Here is a 23,767-nt window from a genome sequence, read left to right as displayed (position 1 = left end):
TCCTGCTGTGAATTAGCTGCAATAAACTCTCTTAAACAGATAAACATCAAAGAGCAGTAATGTTTTAGAATGAAGCAACCTGCGTTCAAAAGCCAATTGCTTTATGCTGTAGATTTTAAATGCTTCAGCTGCTAAAAGTGAATGGAGTTTCTCAAGGGCACAGAGGAGTCGCATCACTGGGATTTTAGTGCAACAGGGATTTTTTGAGTGAGGTTGCTGGTAAAATCCACCAGTATTCATAGGAGCAGACTTCCTTCCATTTTTCTTGTTCCCTGTGGAGGTTATCAAGATGTGAAGAGATCTTTTACTACCATGACACGTATGGTTGTATTTAGACTGTTGATGTTGAAGGTGTTCATGAGACTTAAACACCTTGTGGACTTTGCGGTGACTTCTGGTAAAGCAATTGATTAACTGCCAACTTTGTCGGGGATGTTAACTAAGTTAGGAGTTAGAGATTTTCTCTTTTTTAATTAGTTTAGAGGATAGTCTGGCATTCACCTGGAACCTAGAGCTACCACTACAAATGGAAGTACCAAGCCTAACTTTTTATTCAAATGCCATCAATGTTACAAGAGCTCCCAAACTTGGATTGTCTACATTTCTGGACATCTGCTTTACATTGCTAAGACACTTTACCTCCTGGGGCTGAGGCTGCTTGGAAGAACCAGCTCCTGATGGTGCTGTGAATGCAGTGTCAGAAAAGCAAGCACCCATGTTACCTCCAAAATACTCTGTGGAGCTTAAGAGGACCTTGCACATAGACCTAAGGATGTTTAGGGTCTTACCGTCAAGGGTTGTTTACACTCATCTCATTGGGAATTCTCCTCCAATTCTCAACGTGTTCTTGACAACAGTTGTGCTTCACAAGTGCAAAGTCAAAAATATTTATATTTGGGTGTGCATTTGGTTGCTCTGTATTTATTGATATTGCTTTGCTTGTGTTGCCTCTTTCATATGGTTTTCTGATGACGTGAGTTCCTAAAACCATGGTTGGTACATTGGTACTTGCTATTATTGTTTGGTTTTAACTTGAAACTAGACGTGAAGCTGAGGCAGAAGCAGAGCTGAATGAAATTCTCTATTTCTTTTTTCTTAAAGCAAAATCTTTGTTGAAAGATCCAACTTCTCCGATACAGTAATTATAGGATGCTGTCCTTAGTGATGTTAAGTAGCTCTCTTTAGTGTATCTGTTTGATCTTGAGCTGTGAATTCCCTTTCTTTCGTGGGTGTAACTGTAAACAAGAGGATTAACATTGCTTCTGTGATGTTTTGCTTAGGTGAATAAAAGTCGGAAGCGTGTCTTGAATATCTGTAGAAAGCTTTGTGCGTTGCAGGGTTTCTGTCCTATATGTATGCACAGTCCACCTTTCATGGTAAACTCCAGTGATGCTTTAAAGTTTGAGAAGTTTGCTTTAAGCTTTTTATATTTGGGATGCTTTTGTGGAGCAGGATGCTCTGTCTCTGCGCTGGTGGGGGACCACAAAGAGGCTGTGAATTTGCGCTCTATTATACATCCATCATTTTAGCTATGTATTTTCTTTCCCAAGAGAACAGGATTCTCACCATGCAACGTATGCCAGATTTTAGGCTTTTTAATAGTGCAGCAACGCCAAGTAGTTACCACACCAGGGATGTGGAAGTCATGAACTGCTGTCTTGTGCTGGTGCTTGGAAGGACTGCTTGAGGGGAAGGCCCCCGTGCTATACATCTTGGCCATAAAGCTCCTCAAATCTTGCTTGCTAGTCCGGTGCAGGACTCTGAAAAAGAAAACAGGAGAGAAGAGTGTGACTATTTTCAGTGCGGTCTCTGTCCGATGTGGAGGGGTTCCTGTGTCACACCATCAGCTGAGAGAAAGGAGGGGAAGGACCAGCACCCCTAGAAACCTGTCCTTCTTCTGCAGGGCTCCCACCTGCTGCTCACCCCCACACCTTTCAGCAGACCCAATCTAATGGTAGAGCACCCTCTGTTTGCACACGAACTTTTCTATCAGGACTTAGTTTTATTAGAATACACAGACCCCATCCCTCCCCCCAGTTATCCAAGGAAAAACCTAACGTGATGATTCCTTTTTATAACCTTTAACTCAGCCTAGATTCTTACAGCATGTGGTGCCTTCTTTCTATGCCATGATTGATGTATAGAGGGTTTCCCTGTTATCTCTTGCCTTCATCTGATATTACACTCAGCACTTGTCAGTGTCAGAAGTTACATCTGCCTCTTTAATTGTGGTAGGAAGCCAAACCACATCGTTTGGATGGGACTCCTCCATGATTCCTTTCCAGGTGGTAATTAAAACCTGTTGTTTTCATTTCAGTGTGCCTGGCTTCTCTGATCTGAAGAGGATGCTCTGCTCTCAAGCGATACTTTCGGGAGGACGACTCCGGTGAAGATACTTTCCTGCCTGGGCCCTGCAAAGGAAGAAACGTACACATGCTCTTCGTTGTTTTGAGATTATTTAAGAAACCACCACTATTGAACTAGCAGGGGATCTTTCCTTCCGTGACCTTTGCCAGAGCCGCCGATTGGTGTGTCCCAGCTGCAGGATGGAGTTTTCTTGGGAAAGTTTTAAGAGCATCTGAAAAGTGACCATCTCCTTTCCTAGCCCTTACTGACATGTACGGGCTTTTCCTGGCCTTTCCAGCTCCAGTGTGGAAGAGATTGTTTGTTTTCTTTTTAAATGTTCTCCTGCCTTCCTCCTTTTTTAACAAAGCTGTATATACACGAAGACTTGCTGTGAATTCAGCGTGGCACATGGATGGAGTGGCCGCTTTGAACTCCTTTTGCAACAATGGATTCCGCTTGACTGATAATAAAACCATGGGATAGACCTCAGGGAGGTGAGTCATATGTTAATTTGTTCTTGAAGTTTCCTTGGTATGTTAAAAGCTGTGATCTTTCAAAAAAATATCTTGTTTTATTTTATTTTATTTTTTTTTTAAAGCAACTTCCTGGGGCCATGGCAGATGCTGTTTTGGATTGGCACCCAATGAGTTGTTCTAATGCAGTCCAGTGCTTGGTTGGCATTCTGCTATTGTGCAAATTCTTTTGGTACTTCTTTTACCGCAAAGATATTTTATTAAGTGCGGCACATTGTTATACACATGTGGTGCTATGGAGCTCCAGAATATGCATGGGACATAATGTTGAGCTGCAGAAACACAATAGCAATGAGTCACTGGAATCCCTTGTTGGTCACAAGAGTTTGAACAACTGCAGTGATAATCTTTTGAGACAATGTACAACTCCAGTGGTATTTGCTATCTGCTCTGTGGTCTCCCTCAGTTAGCTGCTTGATTGGCTTGGCTTTGTGGGTATTCTAATCATCTTGGCACAGTCACTTTGATTAACAGTGACATGCAACTTGCAAGTCTCTGGGCTTGCGCCGACCTCAATAAAGTTGTGTGCTTTTTCTCTTTTCAAGTTTCATCAGCTTCCTGAGGGCACAAGAAATGTTTTGTGCAGTTTTCTATGGTGGTTGGTGAATGCTGAAGCGTGGTATTCAGAGGAGTGCATCTGCTTCTCTGTATCTTGGAGACTAGAAAAGAGAAAATAAAAAAAAAAAATTAAAAAAAAGAAGTGAGAGAATACAGGTTTCTTACATCTCTGTTGTTTTTTTTTGTGGCTTTGCTAATATGTCCCAGGTCAGCCTTAAACATCAGCTTTAGTCCCTTTTTTGGTAAAACAAGAGAGTAGTCCTATCAATGTGACTTCATTTATGGCTAATATGGCTGATCTTCACCTGTTACTCCTGCAGTATGTTTTTAAGAGACATGCTGAAAACATTCTTGATCTTATTTAATTTCTATAGTGCTCTGTCTTATGAAGGAGAAGGGGGTTGCTTTTACAGTCAGATAAACAGCCTTGCAGGTCCTTGGCAAAATAGGTGAAAACTTAATTCTTGTTATTCCTAGACCAGAAGAAATAGAAGTTCAGTATCTCATGTTAGACCTAAGGAAACTGACGGGACATGAAATCCATGTGGTTGTTTTGGTAGTGGTTATTCCTCTGCATGTTGGTCTTGACCATATTCCCCTGTCCTCTGCTGGTGTTTTCTAAGGATATACAATATTTTCAGAGCCTGTCATCTACTACAATGTGGTCCATGAATACTGTCTCCACCCCTGAGAGGAAGGGTGTCTTCTAAAAGACAGCTCACAGCTCAATCAAGCCAGTGGGATATTTAATGTAGGTACTGTGAAAGATGAAATGTCCATTGCTGGAATTTGGAATAAGATGGGATTTTGGAGGGAGAGATTGACATCTATCCAGAGATTACTTGCGGGGAGGGGGTATGTGCTTTGGATGGGGCAGTGTTCCCAGCTGTTGAAAGTGTTGTTTTAAAAACAGAGTTTGTAGATCCCTGCAGTCAAATTTAAGGTAGTTTCCAAGACATATTTGACTATTGTCTTTGTTTTTAAAAACCTGAAAATTGTTTCTTGGAACCCTCTTTCCACCTTAATTCAGCCCTGCCTTGCCTTACAGGGGTTAGGAGGTCAGATGTGCATTTCAGGAGAATCACCCTTCAGAGATTAAAACCTTCCCATCCTCTCTCTCTGATGTTGTTGTTGGGGGATCAACCTCACACTTGCATTTTTAATTGTAGAAAATGTTGCTTAAAATACACTGCAACACCTGCTTCCTTGACTGATTTTGCTTTAAGCCCTTTTTATAAGATTTTTGAATAGTGAGGGATGCTGAGGTCTCTGTGCCATATGGGACGTCAGGTGAATGTGCCAAAGAACAGGAACCCATCAAGTAATCTGCTCACGAGTGACTTGTTTCCTGGTGCTAAGATTTCACCTATTTACACTTGTCCTGCAATTCATCACATGTTTAAGTCCTTAAAAAAGTTCTTGTTCTTCCGTCAGGACTTGTAGTAATAATCTGTTCCTGTGCAAAATAATTCTGTTTATTACTGATTAGCTTGAATGTTTTAGTAATAGGATCTGAATTTTCAGTCTTTTCAGGCAGAGGAAGAGAATCGCCCTTTTAACATTTTTCTCTTGATAAAGAGACCGTTTGCTCCTTTTCCCTCTTTCGTTCTGTCTTTTGATGTTCCCTCCTCAGTTTCTCTCTTCATTCAGCAGAATATTTGGATTTGTATCTTCATTTTAGTTTTTATTATCATTACAGAAAGCGCTGTCCTGTCACACATTTTAATCTGACATTGTGAATCTTATACAAACACACTTCTGGTATTGACTACTTAGGAATACAAGTCTTTAAGTATATTAATGCAAACAGAGTTTGTTAGCCTGTTAGTGAATAAGTCGTTATGTCACTTACCTCTCTTATTATTGCATTTGATATCCACCCAGAATTATTGGAGTCAGTGAAAGTTAAATACACAGTAGCTGTGAAAATCACCTATTTTCAGGTACTTTAGCTGTAAAATGAGGTATTTGCTTACTCTGAAGGAAACTCACATGTGTAGGTCTAGAGAGGAATATAAGACGCTTGGATAATATGGTAAGAGAAAATACACAACTAGCCATGTCAGAAAATTGGTTCTTCAAGGCAAGCTTGAAAAAAGGGGGAGAAGTGGAGTTTTCCTTGGTTTTGTCTCTGCGTGTCTTCAAAATTAACCCTAAAATTAATGTGAACCCTAAAAAATAAAAAGTGAGAGCTTGTGGTGGTGGTGCTTAGTGCCCTCTGCCTTCTCTGCCTGCTGCTGCTTGACAGTATTTACTTGCTCCCTGTGAGAGTGCTGGAGGACTCCTGGGGATGCTTCAGAGCAGAAACCTGCCGGGAGCGCTCCCTTCCCCTCGCTGCGGGAGTCTGGCTCATCCCACAGGGAACAAAAGGAGCAATCTACATGCACAAACTCGGAGGATGTGGGTATCCCCTGAAGTTTTGTTTCCTAATGTGACAGTAACAGGTTTGCACAAGGAGGAGTGTGGTGCAGCTGAAGACGCTGTCTGTTTTGCCACCCATCTGTGCTGGTGATGAACAAAGATGTGTCAGAGAGGCGGCACCAAAAGCAGCGTGTCCAGCAGGTTGAGGGAGGTGATTCTGCCCCTCTGCTCTGCTCTGGTGAGACCCACCTGGAGTCCTGTGTCCAGCTCTGGTTCCTCAGCACAGGACAGACATGGACCTGTTGGAGAGGGGCCAGAGGAGCCACAGAAATGGAACAGCTCTGCTGGGAGGACAGGCTGAGAGAGCTGGGGTTGTTCAGCCTGGAGAAGGCTCCGGGGAGACCTTATTGCAGCCTTTCAGTGCTTAAATGGGGCCTATAAGAAAGATGGGGACAGACTTTTTAGCAGGGCCTGTTGTGACAGGACAAGGGGTGATGGTTTTAAACTGAAGGAGCGGAGATTCAGGCCAGACATGAGGAAGAAATTTTTTGGAATGAGGGTGGTGAAACCCTGTCCCAGGTTGCCCAGAGAGGTGGTTGATGCCCCATCCCTGGAGACATCCCAGGCCAGGCTGGACAGGGCTCTGAGCAACCTGATCTGGTGAAGATGTCCCTGCTCATGGCAGGGGTTGGACTGGATGAGCTTTGAAGGTCCCTTCCAACCCAAACTGTTCTGTGATTCTATGATCTCTACCTCCAGATGCCCCTTCACGTGAAAGAGGATGATTCAGAGTAGGTTTGTCTTCCTCTATGAAGCAAAAAGAGCAACCCCATGGCACTGTCCATACCTGCCTAGTTTCCCAGTTTCCCTGGACCCCTTTTGGATGTGCTTGTTAGGAGTTACTTTTGTCAACTGAATCTGGAATCATACCTTATTTTAACAGAGGATATTTTTGTATTACTTTGCTTTAGCTGGGCGTTTAGTGTGTAGTTGCATCTCAGCACAATGCTACTGCAGATGCTGGATGAGAAATGGAGTCGAAAGTACTGAAAAGACCAACCACAGCACTGGACAGCTTGGGCTGCCGAAAACCTTGTGTGTGAAACTCTGGCTCCCTTAAAGTGCCTGGCAGTGCTCCCGTTGAGTTCACTAGAGCCAGGATTTTGCCCTGTGTATTTATTCTGATTTATGAAAAGATCAGTCATCATGGTATCTAAGCACTGAGATATGGTATTTAGTTACAAACAATCATTTTAAGAGTGATGCCAAAATCTACACATGCATTATACTTGGAGATTAAAGAACATGGAGCTTTGGTTGCATGTGCTTCTTCAGTGATCGTTCATCCCATCCCAAACGCTGCAGACCTCCGTGCTCTTGGGCGCAGAGGGGATCCAGACTGCGACAAATCAGAAAGATTATGCGATGTAGTAAATAGCTATAAATTAATGGATTTTGCTGGGATGCCAATAACTACCTCAGTTTCCCTGTCAGCCCCAGAGGAATTAATTAATTCCTCAGAGTTTAGCCAGCCATTGTGGGAAGGAATTTTAATCTTCTGCATTTTTTTTAACCATAACTGGTTACCTTGCAATAACTCATACAGTGCTGTGTGCTCTCCACTCTGATGCTGCATGACAATAATGCGCTGCAGAAGAAAGCTGATTGACTTCAAGTGAAATCTATCCCGAGGAAAGAGTATCCCGAGCAGCTGGTTTCGTTTATATATTTTTATTTCTGAAGCTCATGAGCGTTCCAGTGAGAGATGGTATAATTGATTTAAATCAAATTATGAAACACTATACTTTTTCTTCTAAAACGCACTTTTCTGGCATTCAGTTCTGTAATGTATCACTCTCAGGTAATGCAGGGTGAGGCTGGAGAAGCTGAAAAATACTCCTTTCCGTCATATAGTCCGTTGCTACATGTTCTTGCCTTGGAGCTGAAGCCAAAGTTGCTGTTTGTAAAAGAATGATCGTATTATTAAGGAATTGAGGCTCCATTACACCAGGTGAGACACAGGTGATTTTTGGAGGACTGTCTCAGTTCTTGTGGTTCGTTTGGTTTTTTTCCAGCTGAAATTAAAAGCATGCAGAGCAAATAAATGGCAAGGACAACAGAAGTGTTTTTAGAAAGCAATAATGCTGGGCATTCATTGCAGCATCGGCTAATCTACTTAAACGTTTTAAGAGGTTCAGAATTTTGAGAGCATTTGGCTAAGTGTTCACTGAAGTAGAAGACCTCAGAGTGCGTTAAAAGCTTGTTAGTGTGTTTGTTTTCCCTAATAACTTCTGAACTGGCCAATTTAAATCAGATTTTTTGGAGTTAATGAAGTTCCTAGAAGTTTTCTGAAAACTTTTGGCTGAGCAGAAAAAAGAAGAGGGAACAACTGGTGCCACCAGTAAGGGAAAGGCTGCAGCTGGAGCTCAGCTGTTCCCAGACGAGGTTTGGCCACCCAGCCTGGCTGGCTGGGAAAGATGCGTCTGGGGGACGTGTGAGTGTGCGGCTCTGACCTGGCACCAACACGGACCTGACCGTGTGGGGCACGAAGGAGGGATTGTCTGTGTTATCGTCCCCCTCTGCCCTGGTGAGGCCACATCTGGAGTCCTGTGTCCAGTTCTGGGCTCCCCAGTTTAAGAAGGACAAGGAATTACTGGAGGGAGTCCAGCACAGAGCTACGAACATGCTGAGGGATCTGGTGCGTCTTTCTTACGAGGAAAGGCTGAGATAGCTGGGGCTGTTCAGCCTGGAGAAGAGAAGCTGAGAGGGGATCTTGTCAATGTTTATAAATATCTCAAGGGCGGGTGTCAGGAAGATGGGACCAGACTCTTTTCAGTGGTGCCCAATGACAGGATGAGGGGCAACGGGCACAGACTGAAGCACAGGAGGTTCCATCTGAATATGAGGAGAAACTTCTTTAGTTTGAGGTGCCAGAGCCCTGGAACAGGCTGCCCAGAGAGGCTGTGGAGTCTCCTTCTCTGGAGACATTCAAACCCACCTGGACACATTCCTGTGTGATCTGCTCTGGTGAACCTGCTTTAGCAGGTGGGTTGGACTGGTTGATCTCCAGAGATCCCCTCCAACCCCAACCATCCTGTGATTCTGTGAAGGGTGTAGGCATGTCTTTCATAAGATGCACAACTGAGGAACATCTTTGTGTTTTAACACGCTGGATGTGAATCTTACGCAGATGACAGTGGGATGATACACTTGACAGATCTCTGTAACCTCACTGTTTCCACCGACTTGTTCAAAGCAGCCACTGGAAGATGTCTCCATGCCGTGTGCCCCGGCCTCGCTGGCTCCATCCTGCTGTGCACGAGGGTGCTGGAGCCGCCTGTGACTCCTACCCTCTGTTAAGGTGCAGTGCCGTAGATTGGGAGGTGAAGTTACAGCCTGAGAAGCAATTGTACCTAGAGGGCTATTGCTTCATCAGTGCATGGGTATTACGAGCTTTAAGGAACTAGTAATTGTGAAACACCCTGACAACAGATTTGTATTTATTTACTGGCGGCCGCTCAAGTCGAATGTGGATCTCTGAGTAGTGTCAAGTTGCAGGACTGCTGGTGCTTTTCCATGGAGTCCAAGTGCCAGCTGGTGTCCATACACATGGCAAGTCACGGTCCTGCATTTTCCGCTTGTGTCCCTCGCTCCTCGCGGCAGCTACCGTGTGCCTGTGGGGTTTGGGCATCAGCTCGCTCGCAGCTGTGCTGCTCGGGCTGGTGAGTGAGCGGGAGATCCCCCAAGGGAGTCCTTGGCTTTGGAAAACATTTTGCTAGAAGCTTTTAAAGCAGATGCTTTGTGCGCTGGACTACACAAAGTTTGGTGTGGGATGAAGGACTTTTCAGTGCTTCTCCTCTGTTTTTGGTTTCCATTCCAGTAACGACTTCTCTGCCGGGCTATATGCGCTGTGGGCCAAACTCATGTTACGTTTCACAGGTGCTCAGCTTAAATGCATTTGGGAACCACCCTGGGAACTTTTGTTTAGTGTCCCCTGTCAGTGCGGATGTACACAGATTGCCTTCCCAGCCCCTCTCAATGACATTGGAGAAAACATCTTGCAAGAGAGAGTTCTCAGCTCCTGTCGCTTTTTAATCTGTGCTTATTTGGGGGGACCTTCCAAATAGGTTTCTGGGTGCTCATCAGTGGTTTGAAGTATGTCCGCCTTCTTAGGCATAGATTGAGAGACTAAAAAAGGTGGCTGGAAGGATATGAAAAATCCTTTCTGATTACAATTTATACCATCACTAGCTGGATTTGAACCTGTTTCCAGTTCAATATCTGATTGCCAGTGCTTAGAGCTGTGGAGCTCAGCAACGTGGCACCATAAACGAAGTATAAAACTTATCATACCAGTGGTTTAAAATACAAGCCCCCAGCACAGTTCAGTTAGCTGATGGACCATCTCCATTTATTTCAGCTATTAAAAACTCATGCACACAGCCACTCTGAGTATTGATGCCATCAAATGTGGTCAACACAGACAGTTCAGCCTGCAAAAGTGAGCCAGAAAAGACATTAAAATGCTTAGTCTATGACATACTTCCTTATTTTTGTCATTTTGACATTTATGTGTTGTATCATTGAGGCTTTTAAAAAGAAGACCCAATTCCTGAAGCAAACTGAACTGAGATCTTCAGTTTATAATGCTGCGGCCGTCTGTTTTGCATTTGATTCCAATTGACCACCTGCATGTTGTTAACCTCTGGAAGGTTACTGTGATCGCAGTTGTTGTTGTTGTTTGTCTGAAAGTTTTGTAGCTCAAGGAAAATATTGGTAACCAGTTACTTAACCTACACTGTTTACTGATCTCACTGAAATTGCAGATGCAGCTTTGCTGGCCAGTGAAAACTGGGAGTCATCTGGTGCCAGTAATAGCTTGCACTTATTTTTCAGATAGCAATAGGCTGAGAAATTAAGTTGTTTTTTCTTTTCCTAAATATGCGCTTTGTCTGTTGGCTATTCGTCTTAAGTTTCAAAATCCAAAACGTAATGTAGCGGATGTGGAAGGTAGCTCTAAATGAGCCAGACTTTCACAGAGTTCTTTCACTTGAGTTCTGAATGCTGCTGATTGCACATGCAAACCCCCAGAGGTGCATGTGAAAACGTACAAGAATTGTGGAGGCAATCTAAGTGAATAAGACAGATGCGTGCATATTAACATTCTCTGACCAGGAGTATTTAAATTGCTGTAAAGAAGCATTTTACTAACTGAAAGCATTCAAAAATTAGGAATTAGTTCTTCAAAAGCACCAGACTTTTTAAAAAAATGCATGTTGTTTTTACCTTTGGAGTTCACGCAGTGGAGAATTTTCTACTTTCCTTTACAGCAAAAAATAGAAATGTGCTTGCTTTGAAAGTCTCACGTAATCCTTTGAGTGTAAGAGGGGGAGCTTTACAGCGAATGCACTCAAAAGTGGTGAGGGTTGGGAACACATCTATGGTTCATCCATGACATTCTTGTGAGGGGGACCATCTACTTGCTTCTCAGGTCTTCAAAACAAACACCTGTAGATAACTGATTCCTTTTACAAAACCCAACACTTTTCCAGAAATAGGAAGATATGACCAGCCTTCACTCTGGTGTAACAGCTACAGAGCTCATTGCCAGCACCCACCTGGGCCTGCAAGAACAGACCCTCTTGTTCCTTCAGGCCTCCTCAACAAAGAGCAAGATGTCAGGAGCTGATGCCTCTTAAACTGTGATTTCAGATGCCTCCTTATTCTTAGAAGAACTTAGCACACAGATGATATGGTGGCTGTTCTCCAAATAGATGGCAAGTGTTTGATTTTATTGATAGTATGACCTAAGCATTCAGTTTGGGGGTGCTCTACTGGTTGGAAAAGCCTTTTCAACAAGTAGGGGCTGATCTGGGGGAGAAGACAAGGTGGGGGGGAGTGTTACTCCCCAAGTCAAAATCTTGACTTTTTGATAACAAATCAAAAGCCAAAAGTGATTTGGTCTAAAATAGTAAAATTGTTCTGGAGTCAGAATATGTGTTGTCTGATGTACCCGGGTTTATCTGGCACCCTGGTTGTCCCTGACCCTGTGTTGGGCCAACTGCTCAGACTGCAGACTGTGGGGATGTCATAGAGTCATTTTGCTTGGAAGAGACTGTTAAGATCACCGAGTCCGACCATTAACCTAAATCTAGCACTGAACCACGTCCCTAAGAGCCATGTCCCTAAGATATGTGATGTTCAACCAAGGAGCACTGAAGCAGCATTTCAAGGCTCCTTTTAGAAAGGGATTTTAGTTTCCAGCTGAAATTTAGGAGCACTTGATGTCAACACCTTTTGCAAAGAGGCTATATAGCTGAAAACCAAATTTTCCATCAAAAGGCCATGCAGTAAAACTTTCTGCCAACATACTCTTAACCTCTCCACTGCTTTACAGGGTTTTTGTTTGTCTGTGTGGGTGTCTGTGGGGACACCCAGGCATGTGGATTCAAATGAGCTGTTCAAATAGATTAAACAACTTTAAACCCCTCTGTGGTCTTTGGAAGTGAATTAGATTAAAGTGAATTAGGGCTATTTTAATTCTGAATGAGTGAGTCCACATGGGCTTAATATAGTTGTATATAGAAACCCCCATTAAAATCACATCCTTAGTTAACTCAGCTTGTTTCCCGTGTAGACGAACCCATCCTGTCTCTTTATTTAGCAGAGCGTACAGAGCTCGCTTCACCCGTAACTTGCGCTATCGACAAGCAAAGGATCTAAATCAAAACTAATGTTGGTTTTGTGCTGGTGTAAATGGTTACACAAGCAATAGGTCAGTAATGCATCTGGCCTGCGATGTGTCCAGAGAAAGACGCTGGGTCTGAATCACTTTAAGCCGTCATCGTTGGAATCGACAGCACTCGCCAGAAGAAAACCTTCAGCATTAATTCTGTGGACTATAAGTTATTACAAGGGTCTGATTCCTTGGAATGAAATGCAATAGATAGATGGCAGAGAAATATTATTAATGGATAGTTTACCACGTTCCTAACTGCACTGACTTCATGAGAATACTTTATATTACTATCTGGAATAGCAATACTAGGGATTTATTAAAATGACTGAGTACTCATTGTTAGCTAGAATACCATACTATATTGGAAACATAAAGTATTCTGCATCAAAGCATGTAATCTACATTTTTTCCTTTTCATCCTTAATTTGATTATGAACTATTACTATGCTTTGCCATAAAACAGCAAAGTTGTGTGTTTTGATGGTTTCTCAAGTGCTGATTTTACTTTCTGCACAAATACTTTGTATCTTTTCAGGATAATTATTTAGCAGCCATTCCGGGTTAATTATTGTCATTAACAATATGAGTCCTACGAGGGAATATCAATTAAAATATGCACATCTGAACTTTCAAATGAGTAAATAATTTAGTTTTTGAAAATGACTGGAAACAGCAGGGTAACAGTCAAAAGGGGAACAATTATTTTAATGCTTATTTGACAAATGAGTAATTTTTACAGCAAATTAGTTTCCTATCATAGCACCCCTACTGGTAACCAGAGAGAAACCGTTAACGTGAGTTTTAAAAATAAAAGCTGCTAAGTTATGCATGCAAAGTTGAGGAAATCATTTGTATGAAGAAAAGGTGATTATGATACACATTGTTAGCTGAAGAATGTTGCCATGGGAATCTAATTAGGGATATAAATCACACAAAATTATGTTTATATATAGGGCTGGGTACATTAAAGTGATATGCACGTTTATATATCAATTTTGTTCTTCATTGCTGAAGAATCAAAGATAGCCCTTCATTGCTCTTTCTTCTTGACCCCACTGAATACAGCAATTGACAGTTAATAATTTGGTGGAATTGCTTATAAATAAGAACAGCAAGAAAAGTTAACAAATGAAATATGGAATTTCAGGTTTTGAATATATGATGTTCACACATTTGCATAACTAAGAAAGAATGCAGAAAAACTTTGCAAGGTGAGTGAGTGTTACCTCTGGTTTGGGGAAAGTTTTAACATGCACCTTGACGTTTTAGTTGCGCCATCCTGAGTTGTTTGTACAATTACTCAACAGAACAGGAGAAATCAAGAGGGGCAGGGGGAAGAAGTATGAGGAAGCGTATAGAAACCAGAGCTATTGAAGATGTTTGTGGTGTTTTGGGAGCACTGGGAAGATTTTTCAAGGCCCTCTATAGGAGTTCAAACAGAAGAGAATTTTCAGCAATGATTTATCTTATCTTATTCACATGTTCTTTTGCATTTCTGATGCCCGTGTTCAGCCTGATTACTGCCTGAAGTCAGCACAAGTGCTACTGGTGGTTTCCCACAGCTGCGTAGTAAGTAGTTTATAGCAAAACAGTGATCACCAAGGACAATTCAGAATTTCTCTTTGGTTTCAATTTCGGGTTTGTTGGGGTTTTTTTTGTCCAACTATGGAGTGCCAAACTGCACTACTGAATTGCACCTCAGAAGTCCTGTGAATTGTGCTTGAGAAACTTTCCATGAAGGTGAACAAACCTTTAATGATACCGGGGCCTGTCTTGCTGTGCTTGGTAAGGAATTGAAAAGCAAATCAGGAAAAAAAAGTGTATATTTGGGGTTTTTTTGCTTTGCACAGTGTTAACCAAGGCTGAGCGTAGAAATCAGCTGAAGCTTACGGTTCTAAATACCGTGACAATGAAAAACTGAACTTGCCAGTTCTTGATAGAAGTTGGCAGTTGCGCGTCTTCTCACCAACTGGCCCAATTCAGTTTTTGACTCTGTTACCGTCAAACATTTTGCAGTCTGTTTTTTTCTGGTTGAGTCACGTTCAGGGACTTGACTGTAACTTGCTAGGACCAAACCTTTCTTTTCCACGTGCCCTCTGTGCAATAAAGGGGATTGCAGTGTACCCAGCGTGGTCACACGCCTTCTGATGACATCCACAACCAAGCATGTAATTAAGGGTGTAGATTTAGTGCTGTCTCCTTTGAAAAGCTGATAGAACTGCAATATTACTCTGACGGAGGTATTTCCTCACTGGGGTATATCTTCTATATATCTTTTTTTTTCAGTGATGTAATAAGACAGAGGGGAAGAACAATATAAGATGTTGAGAAACATAATTTGGTACGTTAGAGCTAGGGCAGGGCTGCTGAAGGCTGGAACTGAGGAATGGCTGTAAGCCAGAGAACAGCCTGTCTGCTCTGTTTTTAAGGGATCTTTCCATTTTTGTGTAAACATTTGTTTTGCAGTAAGGCCTATTTAAGACAGTTTCACCTTTTTTTGTTTGCCCGTTTCACCACGACGCTGTCTCCCACCCCACCTCAAGCCACCAGACAGTTTCTCCCTGAAATCTCACAGCACAGAAATTCCATAGGAAAACAGAATGATGTCATTTCAGTCAGACCATAATTTTCCAGCTGTTGGAAGAAGGCACATTGTGGTGTTTATTTCGCTACTTATGAAGATTTGTGGCAAGGAGGGAAATATTTTACTTCCAAGATCATTGTTCGAGTAATTGAAACTGCTCATCTGGAGCTTTATGCCATAGCTGGAGGAGGCAGAAGGGACGACGCGGGAGAGAGATTGTACGCGTGGTGTGTAGGTAATTGTGTGTACGGAGCCTCAGAGGAATTAAGGGACATTTTTCCAGCATTGTTTTTATGGTGAGAAGGAAAGAGGCATGGGATGGGTGGCCTTTCAGCAGAGCTGTGCCAGTCTGAACCTTTGGCATCTTCACTGCTTTGCATTCGACGAGGCTTCGTGTGGATCGAGCAAGCTCTGCCTTGGCCGTGCCTCAGGTTACCTCTTGTATCTGGCATGGACAAGGCTTTGCTGGCTGTGCTATAGCCAGAGCTCTGTAGGTGGTGTGAATTTCTTACCGTTATTCTGTTTGACATGGATTTGAAAACTTGACGGAGATTTCTGGAGTCGAAAGCTTAGATCCTACTGAAAATTAAGTTTTTTGTAGGTTGCTTAAAAAATCCCCACAGTCCTGAGCCCTGGATTATCTCCTCAAATTTTCCTCATGCTTTACAAAAGCCCTTGTATGTGTGGTGGTCTAGAGATGTGTTTTCTCATCTCTGGAGGTGACCAGGTGTCCTCAGACAAAGGGATGGAGAGGAGGGGGCAGGTATCTGAGAAACCTCTCATATCTTGCTATGCTGGTTTCTCATTAGGCTCTAAGAAACATAGTGGAAAGCGGGGTGGCTCTGTCATGTGAAATCTCGGAGTCAGGCGCTCTCAGTACTTTAGTCGGGAAATGTTAAGCCAAGCTTGCCCTCCAGTTCGTCTGAGCGCTCCAGAAGGCTGGATGCAATAATGAACAAAAGCCTTTTGGATGCTGCTGTTGCTCATTTTTTCACTGTGTGGGTCCATTAAAGCATTGCTGCCTTTTGGGAACTCAGCTGGAAGAAGAAAACAGGCCTGGAAAAAATAACTGCATTATGTGAGACCACTGGCTACTGCTGGAATCGTGTCAGTTCGTAACACGTTAGGCAGGTTCCCCGTGCATCCGCTGCAAAGCTTCTGCTGACAGCACTTGAGCCCTAGCAGTGCGAGCAGCCAACAACAGCAGAAAAAAGAGAGAGAGAAAAAGCTGTGGGCTCTTGTATCCCGTGTGATCCTGGAGGCTGCGGATAGCGTAAGTCGGTAGGAGAGAAAATGAAACTGGTAAAGCGTTCCCCCGATGCGCCCTGCAGCTTGTAAAGGCAATCATCGGATCCAATTAGTGATTTCTTAGATGGAGGAAGGGGTAGGTGAGTGACAGGCAAAATAGCTGCAGGTTTGATTTAACCCCCCAGCTCTTAAATAAGGTCAATGCCACACAGTTTAACTTCACTCTTTTCCCTTTTCTGTCACGCTTGGCACCACGCTTTCCGCTCAAAATGCCAGTTCAGGAGGATAAAGGCAATCCAGCACAGAAATGTGTGCTACCAGGACGCGTGGTACTTACCTCTCCCAAGCTATCAAAGCACGTACAGAAGCAGAGCTGAAGTTTGTCATCATTGATCGGGTCTAGAAATTAAAACAACCCCTTGAACTTGACGCATAAATGTAGACTCTTCAGCTTTTAACCCTGCTCCCCATTACCTCATCATATTTTACCATGAAGGAAACATATACTATAATGTATTCTTTGTCACATATGGTCCACACCCTTATGTAAACTGCATTTTCGGTCCTCTTCCCATGCAGACACATTACCCAATAGGCATTCCTCCGACATGCCAGTTAACGCTTTACTGCTTAGCAAATCTATTGGATTAATACAATTACAGTAAAAGCGCAGGACAAAATGAATATTCCCCAAAGAACCTTTAGGAGGATTTTGCCATTTCTTGGTTAGTAAGAGACAATCCCTCAACAGACACCAGACTGGCCCTGTTTTCATTTCTCTTATTTCATCTGTCCCAACGGAGCAAGAAAAATGTATCAGTGTATGGGCAACAGAAGCATGAGCAGCCTAGTATTATCTGTACTTTTTGATTCAGTCTGCAGGGAAAGCTGAGAGTCAGGGGAAGAATCAGGGAACTTTATGTTCAGCCAACTTCCAAAGCCTTTGGTGTCTGGCCAGATTTGCAAAACTTAATTGTACGTTTGCATTTTGTGTTGCAATACCTTGGAGGTTTGGAAAGTGGTTCTTGTGTATCCATTTTGGGTGCTCGGCTGCTCCAAATGTTCCCATCAGACAAATGCACACAGCTTTTGTGCTCTGTGCGGTGCCCTCACTGTCACGTGTTTTAATGCAGGGCCCTTACCTGTCCAGAAGTCCACGGGGGGCGATGGAGGGAGGATGTCTGTAGCACAAGTCTGATGAGGAGCAGCTGAGGGACCTGGAGCTGTTCAGCCTGGAGAAAAGGAGGCTGAGGGGAGACCTTATCGCTGTCTGCAACTGCCTGAAAGGAGGTTGTAGCATGGAGGGGGTTGGTCTCTTCTCCCAAATAACAAGCGATAGAATGAGAGGAAATGGCCTCAAGTTGCACCAGGGGAGGTTTAGATTGGATATTAGGAAACATTTATTCGTGGAAAGGGTTGTCAGGCATTGGAACAGGCTGCCCAGGGAAGTGGTGGAGTCACCATCCCTGGAGGTGTTTAAAAGATGTGTAGATGAGGCTTTTAGGAACGTGGTTTAGTGCCAGATTCAGGTTATGGTTGGACTTGATGGTCTTGAGGGTCTCTTCCAACCAAAATGATTCTATGAGTTGCTGTGTTGCTCAGCCCAGAGCTGCCCTGAGTCACATTTTTCCCTGGGGTGCTGGTACCAACTCCTGCTTGCGCAGAAGAGCTGGTCACACCAGCCCCAGACTGCCCTGAGACAACTTTAACCATTTATCTAAGCTCTTGTGGTGTTAGTGTTTTCCTTTGGATCTTGTTGCAGTGGAATGGTAACTCTTCTTTCCTTACAGAGATACCACTGGTGTTTCTTCCAGCACTCTCGCTAACTTTTTGTTCTGGTGTAAGTCGTTCAAGTGTGGAAATATCCAGTGAGTTTGGACCTGAATGTGACCAAATTGATCTGTGCTACTACCAATACTTCTTTGGGAGAGAGGGGGAGAGGGAAGAATAAAAAAATAAGGCAAGCATTGAATTTATAGCATCCCAGATGTCAGGGAAATGAACATAAAAGTGCAGATGCCTTATAGTCAGGCAGACTGTTCAAATATATGCAAATGGGTGACAAGTTTATGTGAATATGGTAAAAAAAAGAAAAAGCAAGGGGGAAAAAATGCTTAAATAATCCTTTTCTTATTGCTGTGAGTCTTGGGCATTGAGTTTGGTGGAAGTCATGCTTGTGATGACCCAAAGAAAACCAGGGTCCTGGGAAATGTGGCCATCTGGGTAGACTTTGGTTGGTCTTAATGTTCTTGGACATACCATTAAAGTAACATAAATTCTTACCTTCTAAGTTATGGGGCCTATTGATCAAGCTTTTCCTTGCACAGCAGTATTTAGATTATTCTGCAAATCATCTTCATGGCTGGCTATGAGAGTTGACTACAGTGTCTTCAGTTAGGGTAGCATAAATGTGTGGGATTTAAGTGAGAGCAGATGTACTTGCATGTACATTTCGCGTACGAGCTTCTCGATTGTTTGGGGGTAACAAAACAATTCTCTCTGTCAAATGTGCTTCCAACTTGTGAATTAATTATGTCTGCCTCCCTGCAAAACTGTTCAGGAGCAGCTGGTCTTCCTGGCGTCTTTATTAGCATGCAAAGAAGCTTCTTCACAGCATGAAATGCCAAAAGGAAAAGCCCCTGGCAAAGTCCTGCCGTGGACAGTGGGAATGGGAAGCTGTCTGTCTGCAGCCAGGTGAAGGAAAAAGCCAGCGGTGGTCAGTCCAAGGCATCGCTCTGCCCGTGGTCTTCATTTGCTTCTTACCCTTTTCTGATGTTGGATAAAAATAACTATAAATTATAGTCATAAGCAGCTGTAAGGTCAAGGAAAACTGGTACAGTCTGGATAATCTGCTGCTAAACAGTTTGTGTGGGTCTGCGTCCAAACCCTGCATTTTTAAATGATGTTTTGAGTGGGCTAGCGTTTCTGGTTCCCTTTGCTTAAAATACACAAGGGATTTTTGGATGGCAACTGCCATTCATGTTGCGAAGCGTTGCCTGGATATGTTCTTCCTTCATCTGTGAAGGGAAAGACCTGCCATCTACATAGTCCCATAACGTAATACGAGAATCTTTTAAAAAGTTATTAAACAGGTAGTAAAATTCTTTTACAAAATACACTTTGATTTGTACAATTTTTACAAATGGCAGAGGACAAAACCACATCCTTACTCCCATTAAACCTCCAAACAAATCCGCAGGGAAAAAAAAAAAAGCCTTAATTTGTAATGGCTGCATTTTACTATACAGAAAAGGTGAGAAAAATAATACAAGTTATATAGCACACTTCTTACAAATGCCAGCTTATATGAGCTAACACTGGCAGTTAACATCTTAGATTTTTCTCAGCAATGAGCTACATCTGCAGAACTTATGGGTTGGGTTTTATAAAGTTCACAATTCAAAAATGTCTCAGTGCTAAAGGGCTTTGGCTCTATAGCTCAGGGCAAATTTTATATGCTAAAGTCTGTAACCATCTAGAGAAGTATATGCATGGATCATGGATTAAAACATTTTACTATGTGCCATGTGGGTTTTATTACCTGAATAGATTATATCCTAAACAGGTCAACTGCCTCTGATTCAGATGCATGGAGAATGGGAAACAGCGTTTATTCATGCGGTGGGTTTATCGTGTGGTGCTGCAGCGATGCTTCGCTCCCAGCCCCTCTCCGAATGGGAGAGCAGGATACAGGACTTCCGAAGCCAACATTGAAATTAATCCCACTTTATTTCAATAGGCACAAGGGTTGGTGTAAGAGATAAATCTCAGCAGCCGTTGTGGTGATGGGAACTTGGTGCATTCTGAGCTGGTCACAAACCCCTGAATCTCTGAACGTGTTACGAGTAGAAATGGGCTGAGCGTATCTCGAATAGCTGGAATAGCTGTAAGCATGAAGTATTTGTTGGCTTGTAAGCAGGTTGGGAGCCCATTCTCTTCCAGACATGTCGGTTTATCAAAATTATTTTAACAGAACTGGATTGCATTAAATTAGTAAATTTGGAGAAAAGTAGAGAAGTGGAACTGGATCAATGAGGGCTCAACCTCCCCGATGGGCTGCGGTCTGTGTTTTAGGCATTTCGATACAGATACACTGAAATATCTGGGCAGTATCTAGATAATGTTCGGATTTGTCTTTGCTGGACTCAGCTATTTGTGTGCATGTGTATGTTTCTGTGTATCATACACATCAATGATGGTAAGGGAAGATACTATGTTCCTTCGTATGTAAGTGAAGGCATTGGATGTGGCATATTAATGGAGGTAGACATAGTGATGCTTTTGTTCTAATTTATCCTCCTTGCAAGGTCATCTCCTTGATGACAACCTGTCTTTCTACCAGGAACCATGGTAGAGACCTGTGAGAAGAAGGGGGACACTTGGTATAACTGCACCCAAAAAATACAAGGTCAGGCATTCCTGTCCTTTCCATATACGAGTGTGTGATTGTGTACAACGGGAAACGTGAAAAGTATGAGCTATTCAGAAACCAGAGGAGAAACAACAGAAGAATAAGTAGGTGTAACACCTGTGCACAGAAGCAGTTGACAGAATGGGACAAAGAAAAGAGCGGTAGTGTTACTACTACATATTTGTTGTCGCAATTAGCTGCTATTAAATATGTTTCAGTATTGCATTATTGTTTTCAGTGAGACCAAACTGACTATTATATAGCCATGCAACAGTTTCCCAAGGGAAATGGGGGGAAGCTATTTACTGATTTGCTTAAATCTCTGTTGAGCAAAGCAGTGGAAAATACTCTGTAGGAAATAATCATCCACTGGCAGGAGGCTGGAAGAGCTTACACAATAGCGATCATATTTCTGCGACAATGAATGATTCTGTTTATGTAAGATTCATTTCTGATCATGTACCCTAGACTCTGCTTATTTTTGTTTCATTCCAAGATGATGCAACAGATAAAGGCGATTTGCTGGTTTTGCCTAAGCTTTCTAGAAAATAGTTAAGCGTTTCTTGCTTAAATTTGTGCACATGACTATCACAGTGCATACAAAGTCTTGCTTCTCTTGAAGCCATATATTCTCTTCTGCACTGGATTTTTGACAGACTGTAGTATCTAGATTTAAAAAGGGCGGAGGGGAAGGTCTTGGGAATTATGCACCAGTCAGTCTAACCTTGATGTCTGGAAAGATACTAGAACAAACTATTAAGGAGTCAGTGTGTAAGCACCATCCAGCTAATAAGGTGATAAAAAACAGTCAACACGTATTTGTCAAGAACAAATCATGTTAAACCAATCTGATTTCCTTCCTTCACAGGGAAGACTGGCTTAGTGGATGAGGCGAAAGTGGTAAATGTAATACATCTTGACTTAAGCCAGGATTTTGACACTGTAGTACATTATATGCTCGTGTGTAAACTGGAGAAATGTGTCCTGAGTGATAAGGGAGGGTCTGATTCACGGAAAACCCACAGTGAGAAAGTGGTTAGTAGCCATGCCCTGCTAAAATAACAATTCACTTTTGCTCTCAGAAAAGGCTTAATTGTGGACCTGGTTCCAGTCAATACTTTCATTACTGACTTGAATGTTGGACTAGAAAGTGAACGTGCAGCATTTAAGGAGAACACTAGGCCGACAGAGTACGCAAGTTCTTTAGAAGGCAGGATTAGAAGAACAAATGAACATCCTGCATTGGGGAAAAAAAGTTACCAGCACGGTGACACTCAGATTATAAAACTGCAAAGTAGTACGTGTCAGATAATCTGTAACCACACAGTGACTTGGCAGCAGGAGAGAAGATGGAGTTTTAGTGCCTGGCAAGGGGAACAGGATTAAAAGAGGTGACAATTGCATTAAAAGAGCAACTCTTAGCATGCAGCATATGGGGAAAGCTGTGCAAGACACCTGTGTTGGGTGTCGAGAAGTCAGAAGCTGGATTTTTGGGTCTGGTTTTTGACTTCTTTTGAGAGTGATGCAGAAAAAATGGGATGTAATACAGAAAAATGACCCAAATTATTCAAGATTTAGAAAATATGATCTCTGCTGAAAGATTGAAGGATTTGTGTGTGTTTATTTGGAAAATATATGTCTGAGGGAGGGTGTAATTCTTCTAGGCAAGTGTTGTTAGAGGATGCAGATCTATCAGTCACCATGTCTATTGAGCATCAGTACTGTATTTTCATACATTTTTAGTAGAAGTCTCCCTGTAAAAGCCAAACTGAACTCCAGTTTAATAGATCAGTGCTTTACTTGCTCAGGCATGTGAAAAGTGTATCACACACCTACCTCCCAACAGTGCTACTGACCCTCATCTGTGCTGGTTGTTCTCCCTCTCTCCAGATCGCCATCGTGCCTTTGTATTTCATTTAATATTTAAAGGTGCAGCATATCCGTAGACTTACATTCCGATGTCAGTGTTTTCAAAGGGATGGAGTTACCTAAGGTGTGGATTAAAGATGTGAAAATAGACTCGGAGACAGGCTTCACTGGTAGCAAAACAAGGCTTTTTGGTTGTTTGAAAACCATCTATCTATACAGGATTGTTAATCACAGGAACAGGTTACCCAAGGTTGTTGTAGACTCTCTTCTGAAGGTTTTAAGGAGTTTGACAGACATCTGTCATGGCTGGACGTAAACTTGACACTTCTGGATAAGAAGATAGATTGGATGCCCTCTTAAGATTCCTTTTAGTCTGACATCTGTATGATTTCTGTGACATAATGTTTTGCAACAATGTAATATATTCTATATTGCTGCAAAAAAGCACAGAAGTGACATAATCCAGGCAGTTTTGCTTTATGATGAGAGATGAAAATATAGATATGAATTCATAAAAGTCTCAGGAAAACAAATGCCTGTTCTGACTTTAAATATAAATGAACACGGAAACAATGATATGCTGAATAATGATCCCGCAAAACAAAACTAGCTCAGTTCCTCAGTACTCACTATCACAGGGCATTGATTATCTATCATGTCTAGTTTGTGTGATAACGTAAGAATTTAAATTGTAGCCTCACCCAAACCAAACACAGATGCGTTTTCTCTAGGTGTTAATCTCCCAAAGGCCCACAGTCTTGTAATGAAAACAGACCTCTGAGCCCCGGCCTGGTTAGCTCTGTATCAAATAAGTTGTATTATAATAATATCCTGGGTTAAAACTTCCTTCAGGCAGCCTGAGGGCAGCAGCCGTCGAAATGCGTGTGCACTGACACCTTGCTGGGGACGAGCCTCTCGGAGCTGGGCCCTTGATTTATGGCTTGTATGTTTTCTATTTGTAAGAAATGTAGCATTTATTCAACACACAAGGCTTCTGATAACTCTGCTGTTGCTAAATCTTCATCCTGTTTCCGCAGAGAATGCTGACCCTGCCCCAAAGAGAAAGCCAAGGTTGCAAGGAAACCAAACTGCGCTCATTAAAGCCCTGCTCTGAGAAA

The 23,767-nt window shown here is 42.5% G+C and overlaps 1 long non-coding RNA gene across 1 annotated transcript in view; it reads left to right on the top strand.

Annotated features, from left to right (window-relative positions):
- The window catches only part of LOC139827500 (uncharacterized), a 326,600-nt gene that overhangs the window by 217,752 nt on the left and 85,081 nt on the right, over nt 1-23,767 (top strand). Inside the window, exon 5 of the long non-coding RNA XR_011738121.1 lies at nt 2,318-2,840. This is a non-coding gene — a long non-coding RNA (uncharacterized lncRNA). The remainder of the gene's footprint in view (nt 1-2,317; nt 2,841-23,767) is intronic.

This window comes from Patagioenas fasciata, chromosome 3, assembly GCF_037038585.1.
Source record: "Patagioenas fasciata isolate bPatFas1 chromosome 3, bPatFas1.hap1, whole genome shotgun sequence".
Lineage (NCBI taxonomy): Eukaryota > Metazoa > Chordata > Aves > Columbiformes > Columbidae > Patagioenas > Patagioenas fasciata.
The sequence above is the reverse complement of the archived record's forward strand: the minus strand, read 5'-3'. Positions and strand labels throughout refer to the sequence as shown.